This window comes from Xenopus tropicalis, chromosome 3 (genome assembly GCF_000004195.4).
Source record: "Xenopus tropicalis strain Nigerian chromosome 3, UCB_Xtro_10.0, whole genome shotgun sequence".
Lineage (NCBI taxonomy): Eukaryota > Metazoa > Chordata > Amphibia > Anura > Pipidae > Xenopus > Xenopus tropicalis.
Window position 1 is genome coordinate 35,033,108 of NC_030679.2, and position 9,235 is coordinate 35,042,342.

General features: G+C 39.0%; 1 long non-coding RNA gene across 1 annotated transcript; it reads right to left on the minus strand.

Annotated features, from left to right (window-relative positions):
• Positions 1-5,225: 5,225 nt before the first annotated feature.
• On the minus strand, positions 5,226-9,005 carry LOC116409709. Its single transcript, XR_004221945.1, has 3 exons — positions 8,943-9,005; positions 7,232-7,299; positions 5,226-5,877 (listed from the first exon to the last, which is right to left on the minus strand). It is a non-coding gene; the product is annotated as an uncharacterized LOC116409709 (long non-coding RNA).
• Positions 9,006-9,235: the final 230 nt, after the last annotated feature.

Sequence of the window (9,235 nt, forward strand, 5' to 3'; positions counted from 1 at the left end):
ATAACTGATGGAAGAAAATCCAAAACAGTATATAACATGATCAGCTGCATCTGTTTGGCAACACAAAATACACATACCCTGCATTAAGAATTGATAATTTGTCCAGAACCAGTAGAAATGTGTGTTAATTATGAAACAATACTTTCATTTTTCATTGCATGTGAATCTAAAACTGGTTTAATTAGGCTTAAAACAATTTCCAGCAATATCGCAGTAAACTAGTTTATTTCATTAAAATAACAACATGCATATTTGTTCAGGTTATTTTGTGAACAAATTAACCATAGCTTAGATAGACGACATGATATTTCATTTAATAGACAAATCTCAAGAGAAATCCAGAGAGGAATAGAAAGAAAAAACACTTGATCTAGGAGAAAAGTATCTCTTTTGATTCTACATTTGACTAAACAAATTGAAATCTTTTTTTCATTAATTAAGCACGTTATTCCCAGAAAATCCAGCTACTTAATTTGCCCTTCACAATATTTAAAACACCATCCCTGGGACAGAATCTCTAATGCTGTAGCTAAAATAAGACATACTTTTCTAAATGAGTCTGTAAAAACAATATATACGCTGTGCTACACTGAAACTCCAATCTAAATATCATTCAAAAACTGCATGCATTTTAAATAAGTATTTTTATAGCTACTGTGTCTGTTACATTTAAGCAATATCCGTAAGAGAATAGCTGCAATTTGAAAAGTCATCTGAGCATTTTAAGGGCTCTTCAATCTTTTATTGTTTAATTTATGGAGAGAAATAATTAGAATTTCCTGAGACCATCTACCAAACCTTCAGCATACAGTACCTACTGCAATATACTATTAATGTTTGGCCATAGCATAGAGAGCACAAGTAATAGTCAGGCTTCTATTTTGAGGTGGCCCCTACCCAGAACACTAGATGAGCAAAACAGAGAAATTTTGATGTCTGATCAAGATCCACTGAATATGCTTTCTTAAACAGATGGTTCTTTAGGGAGTGTTTAAAAGTTCGAAAGGAATGTGAGAGTCTTATAGCTCAAGGCAGAGAGTTCCAGAGACAGGCAGAATGCTGAGAAAAGTCTTGCAGTTGGGAATAAGGCTTAAGCGATGAGAAGAGAGGTAGAAAGCAGAGCATAAGTTGTATAAAGGGGTGTATTTTGAAATCAAAGCTGAGATATTGGAAGGGGCTTTATTGTTAAGGGCCTTGAATGTGAGTGTAAGTAATCTGGTTTTGATTAGAGAGGAAACTGGGAGCTAGTGAAGGGAAGCAACTGATGTGAAGCAATGAGATAAATAAATCAGTCTAGCATCAGCATTTAAAGCAAATTTTGTTGTAAAAAATGATATGAAGGAAAACTTGCAAGAAGTAGGTTGCATATGCCAAGATGGGCAATAATTAGAGACCAAATTAGTGTATTAACTGTCTCTATGCTGAGATAAGGTTGTATTTGGGCAATGTTGAGCAAATAAATACAACGAGATTTGAAAAGTTTTTGGATAATCCCTAGGCAGCAGGCCTGTGTGGTTCAATGAAAGGTCATGTTATTGACTGTGAGTAAAACATGAGGTACAGGGGAAAATGTTGGAGGTAATATGAATTCTGTTTTAGAGGGACAGGTGGTTATGTGACTTCCAAAAGAAAACAGCAGAAAGGCAGTATGTAAATTGGACAAGTACAAAAGGAGAGAGGTCAGGAGTAAACAGGTAGGTTTGGGTGTCATCCGCATAAAGGTGGTACTGAAGAGGAAAATGACTGAATACATTTTCCTGGAGAAGAAGTATAGTGTGAAAAGAGAGGGCCTTAGACAGAACCTTGAAGAACTTTAATAGAGAGAGGGATGGAGGTTGATGTAGAGTTAGAGAAAGCAATTTTAAAGGGACAACCAGCAAACAGTTTTTGTAGTTTAGACGATAGAGAGGAGGTTAAAGTAGATAAGAGTTATTTAGCTACCAAGAGAGCTCAATTGTAGCAGCAGAGCATGAACTTGAAATGCATAGTCAGGATCAGCTTTTTACTTTCTCCACTAGCATTCAACTGATCTACTACATCTTTTGAGGTAATGGGGTTTAACTGATGACTGTGAGATGTGGTGGAAAGAGCAAGGGTGTCAACAGGTGATGAAAGGCAGCAAATAGAAAAATCTAGAATACTAGAAAAGGTAGTTAACCAGGCAGACAATAGTAATGCTAAATCAGGTTTAGCATTATTATTTTTTATAGATCCATGGTAAGACCTGAGCTTGAATATTGGTTACCTTACTTTTCCCTCTCGGAGTCTCTTGTAAGACCTGGTGGTACCAAGTAGCTGAGGGCCAAGCAAGCCTTTAGCCAAATGCAGAAGACCATGCTTAAAAATGTAAGAATTGTTTTCTCTAGTGAAAAGACATTTACCGAGGGACATAATAGAAAGGTAACATTTTTTGGGCCATATAGTGTATTTAACACATTAACATCACATGACAAAAAAAACGCATCTTTAGACTGGTGGTAAGTAGTGATGAGCGAATTTTTTCGCCAGGCATAGATTTGCAGTGAATTTCCGCATTTCGCCATTGGTGAATTGTTTCATGAAACCTCTGAGAAAATTCGGCGCCAAATAATTTGTTGTGCGTCAAAAAAGTCACGGTCACATCGGAATAGGCATGGTTGTGTCAAAAAAGGGCGCAGTGGTGTAAAAATGGGCACGGGCAACAAAACACATTTCACAGATTTTTCGCCATTTCGCAAATTTTGCTGTCGCTTCGCAAATTTTTCAACGAAATGGGACAGATTCACTCACCACTAGTGGTAAGGCATTTTTCACCTAAAATAATGGAAAATGCTGCTCAATATTCAGCTTAGGCTTTAGGCTGTTGAATGGCCTGTTGGTGTTATTTTGGCAGATTTACTTAGTTGGGTCTTTTATATTATTTACTGTACTGTGCAGAAATATTAAGATTGTGATATTAAGATATTGTGCATAGTATAAAACCAACCACAGTAAAAACTGGCATAAACAATTCAATTGTATTTTATATAACAGTGGATGAAGGCAAGTTACACTGGATAAAATACATTAAATTTAAATTGTGTTTAAATTGTTAACATTGTTAAATATACAGTATGCATATGCAGAAATCTTGCCACCTTTTCTTTACCTCCTGATTGTCCTGCTGGCTACATGTATTATTTTGGTAATGTGAAAAATTATTTCTAAATCTTTTGATAAGGAAGGTATCCCTAGCTGTAGAAATGCCAAATAAGTTCCCATCATTGTCTATTACATTCTAATATAATAAAAGCAATAAAGTTACAACATAAATGTGTGTGTTTCTAACTACATTAAATTCCTATTTTACAGACTGTCCATTATGAGATTAGAAACTACTTTAACAAGTCCTTTTAGAGACTAACAGATTTTTAAACACTTTTATACAGCATTGTTAGAAACATTACCAAAGCAATACTACTGTGCATGTATTTATGCACTCGGGGAAAAGAAATCTTTATTTGCTGCCTAATTCTTTAAAAACAATAAGTAATCCCAATATCCCAATATTTAAATAACAGTAGATTAAAATATTACCATTTACTAAAGTCAAAAATCAGAGTGCAGCCTCCCTATTCTGAAATCATTCACCATTTTTCGTCTTACTCTGTTCTTTTACTTTATTTGTTTGGGTAAGAATCTAAAGGTGGCCTCACACGTGGCGATCTGCAATCTTTCAGATAGTCAGATCCGCCACTAACCTTCAGGGCTGAAACAGGCAGATAAGGAGGTAGAAACAATAGGATTCCTACCTCCTTCTGCCGATTCAGCGCTGAAGGCAGATTTTGGTCAGGCGCCTTCTATGGTGCCTGATCAAAATCTTTTAACTGGCCCGATCGGCGAGTCGGCCGATATCAGCAGCTTCCTGCGATATCGGTTGACTCGCCGACTTGCCATACACACACCAAATATCGTACGAAACGAGGTTTCGTACGATATTATCGGTGCGTGTATGGCCAGCTTAAGGCCAGTGGCAAACGAGACCAAAGGCAGGTCCATTCCAATTTCATTTGGCATGTTAGCTTAACTAAAACTCTTTTTGAATGTCTGACATTTACTAAAAAGTCTGAACTGAAAAAGTCAAAGAAACTGCAATTTTTCAAATTGTAACACAAAAATCCAGAGTAAAAAACCTGGATCCTCCAGGGAAGGGAAGAGACATCTGCCATTGACTTCTAAGTGATCTGATTTTAGCTGTTTTGTCACGAAGTAAAAAAGTTGGTGGTGTTTGGATTTTGTCTTGTATAAAAAGGGCATTGACTCAAGGGAAGAAAATATAATGTTGCCTCTTTATAGGTCCCTGGTAAGGCCTCACCTTGAGTATGCAGTGCAGTTTTGGGCTTCAGTACTTAAGAAGGATATTAATGAGCTGGAGAGACTGAGTTGCAGAGACGGCAACTAAACTGGTAATGGAGATGGAAAATTAAGGTTAGACTGTTGAGGTTGGGGTTGTTTTCTCTGGAAAAAGGCGCTTGCGAGGGGACATGATTACTCTGTACAAGTACATTAGAGGGGATTGTAGGCAGATAGGGGATGTTCTTTTTTTCCATAAAAATGATCAGGGCACCAGAGGCCACCCCTTTAGATTATAGGAATGGAACTTTCATTTGAAGCAGTGTAGGTGGATTTTCACGGTGAGGGCAGTGAGGTTGGGGAATAACCTTCCTAGTGATGTTGTGATAGCAGATTCTGTTTATGCCTTTAAGAGGGGCCTGGATGAGTTCTTGAACAAGCATAGTATCCAAGGCTATTGTGATGCTAATATCTACAGTTAGTATTCATTTTTGTATATATATATTTAATGTATGTGAGTGTATAGATAGGTCAGTAAAGGTGTGTGTGCTGTATTTACTTGGAAGGGTTAAACTTGATGGACTCTGGTCTTTTTTCAACCCTATGTAGTTATGTAACTATAAAAGATCACTGGAATAGCACAATGCATGAAATACCCTTAAGAGAGGAAAAAAACATTACAGAGACTATGGTCAAAAAGCACACTTAACGTGTTTAAGACTAATCCTGGCCCTTACTGACAAAAAGCATAGGCCCTGAAACAAGTATATATTAGACATGGATGCAGTCATGTGATCAAGTCATCCAATAAATAATATCAAGTACAAAGGTAATGCATCGCATTGAGGAAAATTGTATCATACTTACCGTGATTTTCCTTTCCTGGCCACTCCATGTCAACACTTACTGGGATAGCCCCTCCCCTCTGCTCCCATCAGAAGGACCCTCCCCAAAGCTTTAAAAGACCAACCCTACCTCCACTCCGGTGTCTAGTAATGAGCTTCTAGAAACTTACCGAAAAAGGGTGGGAATCTTGACATGGAGTGGCCAGGAAAGGAAAATCACGGTAAGTATGATACAATTTTCCTCATTCCCTGGCCACTCCATGTCAACACTTACTGGGACATAGCAAGCTAATATCCCTAATCGGGAGGGTAAAAGTTCCACAAAGGAAGGAAGTCTGGATCCCAGAGTATAAATCTATTCCAGAAACATCCCAAACCAAGTGAAAACCCCACTGTGGGGTGTAGAAACCAATATCTGGTAAAAACCTGTGAACCCTATATCTGCCCAGGAATCGGGGCTGAAATCAAAGATGATTGAGCTGTGTGAATCGCCAGGGTAACGACTTTACGTATAAAAAGGTAAAGCCCTCACCAAAATAATTATACCAAATGTGCAACCCACATCTGGGGAAAGAGGACCAAACACTTACCGATAAGGGAGGAGGATAGTTAGACCCGAAGGTCTTCTTACTTCCACTACTTACCAGCACGCCTGAAACAACGTGCCCTCTCAGCGATCACTGCTGGAAACCGCTAAAGTAGTAAACACCTGAGGAAAAGACTTAGCAGGGGAAACAAAAAAAAAACAAACCAGTCAATGACATTCTACCTGTATCAGACCAGGACAAGCTAATACTAATAGCCTTCTTGTTTACCCCTGCAAAACATACGCATCTTGTAGATATGTCACTCCTGATGTCTACAGAGTGCATAAGGGCCTGCCCATGTCCTAGCCCCCAAAACCCATGAATCCTTCCAGGAGTCCAGTTGGGAAAAATCTAGCTAAGCATGAGACCCCTGAAACTAACCCAGCAAATCCAACCAGTCAAGAGCCTTGTAAGTCCCACAGGCTCTAAAATGGTACCCTTCACAAAAGCCTACCAAGTAGCCAGTTTGATACCTACCAAACATATTAACAAATGGTTTGCCAATACTAACCCCCAGAGACTACATGCCACCACTGGAAGTGAACAGTGCCCGTCTGTGAGGAAACCGCATAGGGAAAGCTTCAGACAAGGCTGATCCTAACCCTACACTCCTGGTACCCTGCCCAAGCATAATTTGGATGGCACTACAGGATCTGCGCAAAATAGAATGGGGGTCCAGCTGTAATACATGCCCACAAGACTGGCATTTGCAGAAATGCTTTTTTTTTTTTTCTTCCCCTCCTACTATGAGGATATATACCTTAACAAGGATAATAGATTTCATCATGTAGATTGGATCTAGAACCTATGACTCATTTGCATGCTCTAAAATAAGGGCACCAACAGGAAATGAAGACCCAGGTAAAGAAAGGATTAAATCTAGGTAAGGGGACAGTTATCCCCCTATAGATATAAAAGGAAACCGACCCATACCAACAGTATGACAATGCTCAAACCCATAGACCACTTAGCTCATGGGTCTGTCCCATAGCCTTAGCCTGCTGATGGTTCAAGCACCCTTCTAAGATTCTAAATGTGACAGTTGTAATATGTGGCCTCTGAGCCTAAACTTAGTCCGCTAACTGGCCCCTCTATGTACCTGACCAAGGATACTGGACAGGCCTATCTTACTATCTACCCCAACAGCAAGGCCTGAAAATGATGCAGTAGTCATGGCCATAGTTGCCTATACAGATTACTATCTCTGTAGTCCCATATACAAGAAGTTCTTTAAACCGATGCACCCACTGAATACTGGACTTAAATGGTGAACCAATCATAGTGTCCAGAGCCAGGAATGTTTATTGACCATACAGAGCCCTATTGATCAGGATTCTAGCATAATGCCCTGTTATATGGATAACCATGGAAACCTACAAGGCATTGTGAGCCACGTTCCTCTGAGCCGCCCCTTGTTCCTAGAAGTATCTGCCAGATCAGAAGCCCTGGCAATTTAAAAAAAAAGTGATAAACATTTATAACACTTACCCCAGCAGCACAGCCGTAGTGGGAATCCTCCAACCACTAGTCTTGAGAAAAACCAGCACCTAACAGATCTGAAACCATAACGTAATTTGAAAATAACATGACTACTGTGTCTACAGTAAGGCTAAAACTCCGAGTTAAGTCACATTAAACCCATACACATAATTTGAACACCTGTAGCATGCCAGTGCATACGCAGTGTGTAATACCTGTCTGCACTCATATTGTGTAGATGCTAAGGGCCACACTCTAACAGTGCATATGAAGCCAAGATGGCTGCTGGTTTCAGACCAGTGTATCCTACCTAAACACAGTCTTGGCTGTTTGTACTGGTCCTGTATTGAAAAAAGAGAAAAATACATATACACTGTGTTGTTGCCCCCTCAGAATTTAGCTTTTTACAAATATACAGTATAATACCTGCATGCAACACCTCTGTTAGATATAATACATATACAACCACAATTCTGCTTGGTTGTACCCTTAAGTCAGTTGACCACTACCTTAAAAACAAATACAGCGTAGGGACTGCATTAACATGCAAACTACATTATCCTGCTTGGCTGTTGCTTCTACATAAGCCATAGTCAATGGGTGAGCAATACCCAAACAGCCCGTTTCAATAGAAACTATGCTGTAAACCAAAATAAATGTTGTTTAAACAAGCATGATACCGGGTCACTATCAGTGATAATGTTACCCCTACTTACCTGGAAGCTGCATAAGCCAATATGACCCAAAACTGAATCAATACAGTATGGACATTGCCTTAACCCACAGAACCGATAAAATGCTGCAACATATACATTCAAATTGTTAGTTATCTAAGCCTGTCAGGCAACTACATGTTGTGTTTTAACATACATATCAGTTTAAATGGCATATTACCCTGCATGAGGACCGCTCAAGTGTTTGAACCTATACATTCAGTATTACATGGAATATTACCCACTAATATGTTTACCCTATACATTCAGCATCGATGGTATTTTACTGGAATGACTTAATCTATACATCCAGTATAAATGGTAAATTGCCCATAGCAACCACTAAAATGATTTAACATATACATTAAGCATAAATGGTATATTGCCCATAGCAACCACAGAAATGATTTAACATATCCATTCAGCCTAGGTGGTATCTTATGCATGGGAACCACTGAAATTATTTAACATATACATTCAGCATAGATGGTATATTGCCCATAGCAACCACTGAAATAATTTAACATATACAATCAGCATATATGGTATATTACAAATGGAAACCACTGAAATGGTTTAACATAGCAACCACTGAAATTAATTAACCTATGCATTCAGCATAGATAGTATTTTACTGAAATGATTTAACATATACATTCAGCATGGATGGTATATTATGCATGGGGAACCACTGAAATGATTTAACATATACATTCAGCATGGATGGTACATTATGCATAGGGAACCACTGAAGTGATTTAACATATACGTTCAGTAGGCTGTTCCAATAATCTGGCCCATAAAGATTCTGCTACAGAGCCATGCTGCCCATTCCAGGCTAGCACATATTCCCATGTACACACTGGCTGAGCCAGGTTACATATAAATATTGCAGACACCAGTTCCCTAGCTTAAAAAGACTAGCCCAACTCTTTATGAGAAGCAGTATGAAGGGAAGTAACAGCAACTTACGGCACCAAAACATAAGTGTAACACAGAGTCCTTACCTCATACTCCTGGGGCTTCATCCTCACAGCCAGGAAGGAGAAAGGGAAGGAAGGAAAGGGGGGAGGGGACCTATCTACCCCATTACCTACAGCTGAATACTGCCCTGCCAAGTAATTACCCAATTACCTGCAACTGGTGTCTGCTCCAACAGGCATTGCATTTGCACAGCTCCCAGAATAGACAAAATTGCAGACTTACCAATTTGCTCCAAGTGTTGAGATTTTGGAAATCAAGCTTGCATCTTGAGCATTACCTCCGTGTGCTGGCTTGAATGGCACCCTTTTTTTTTTTT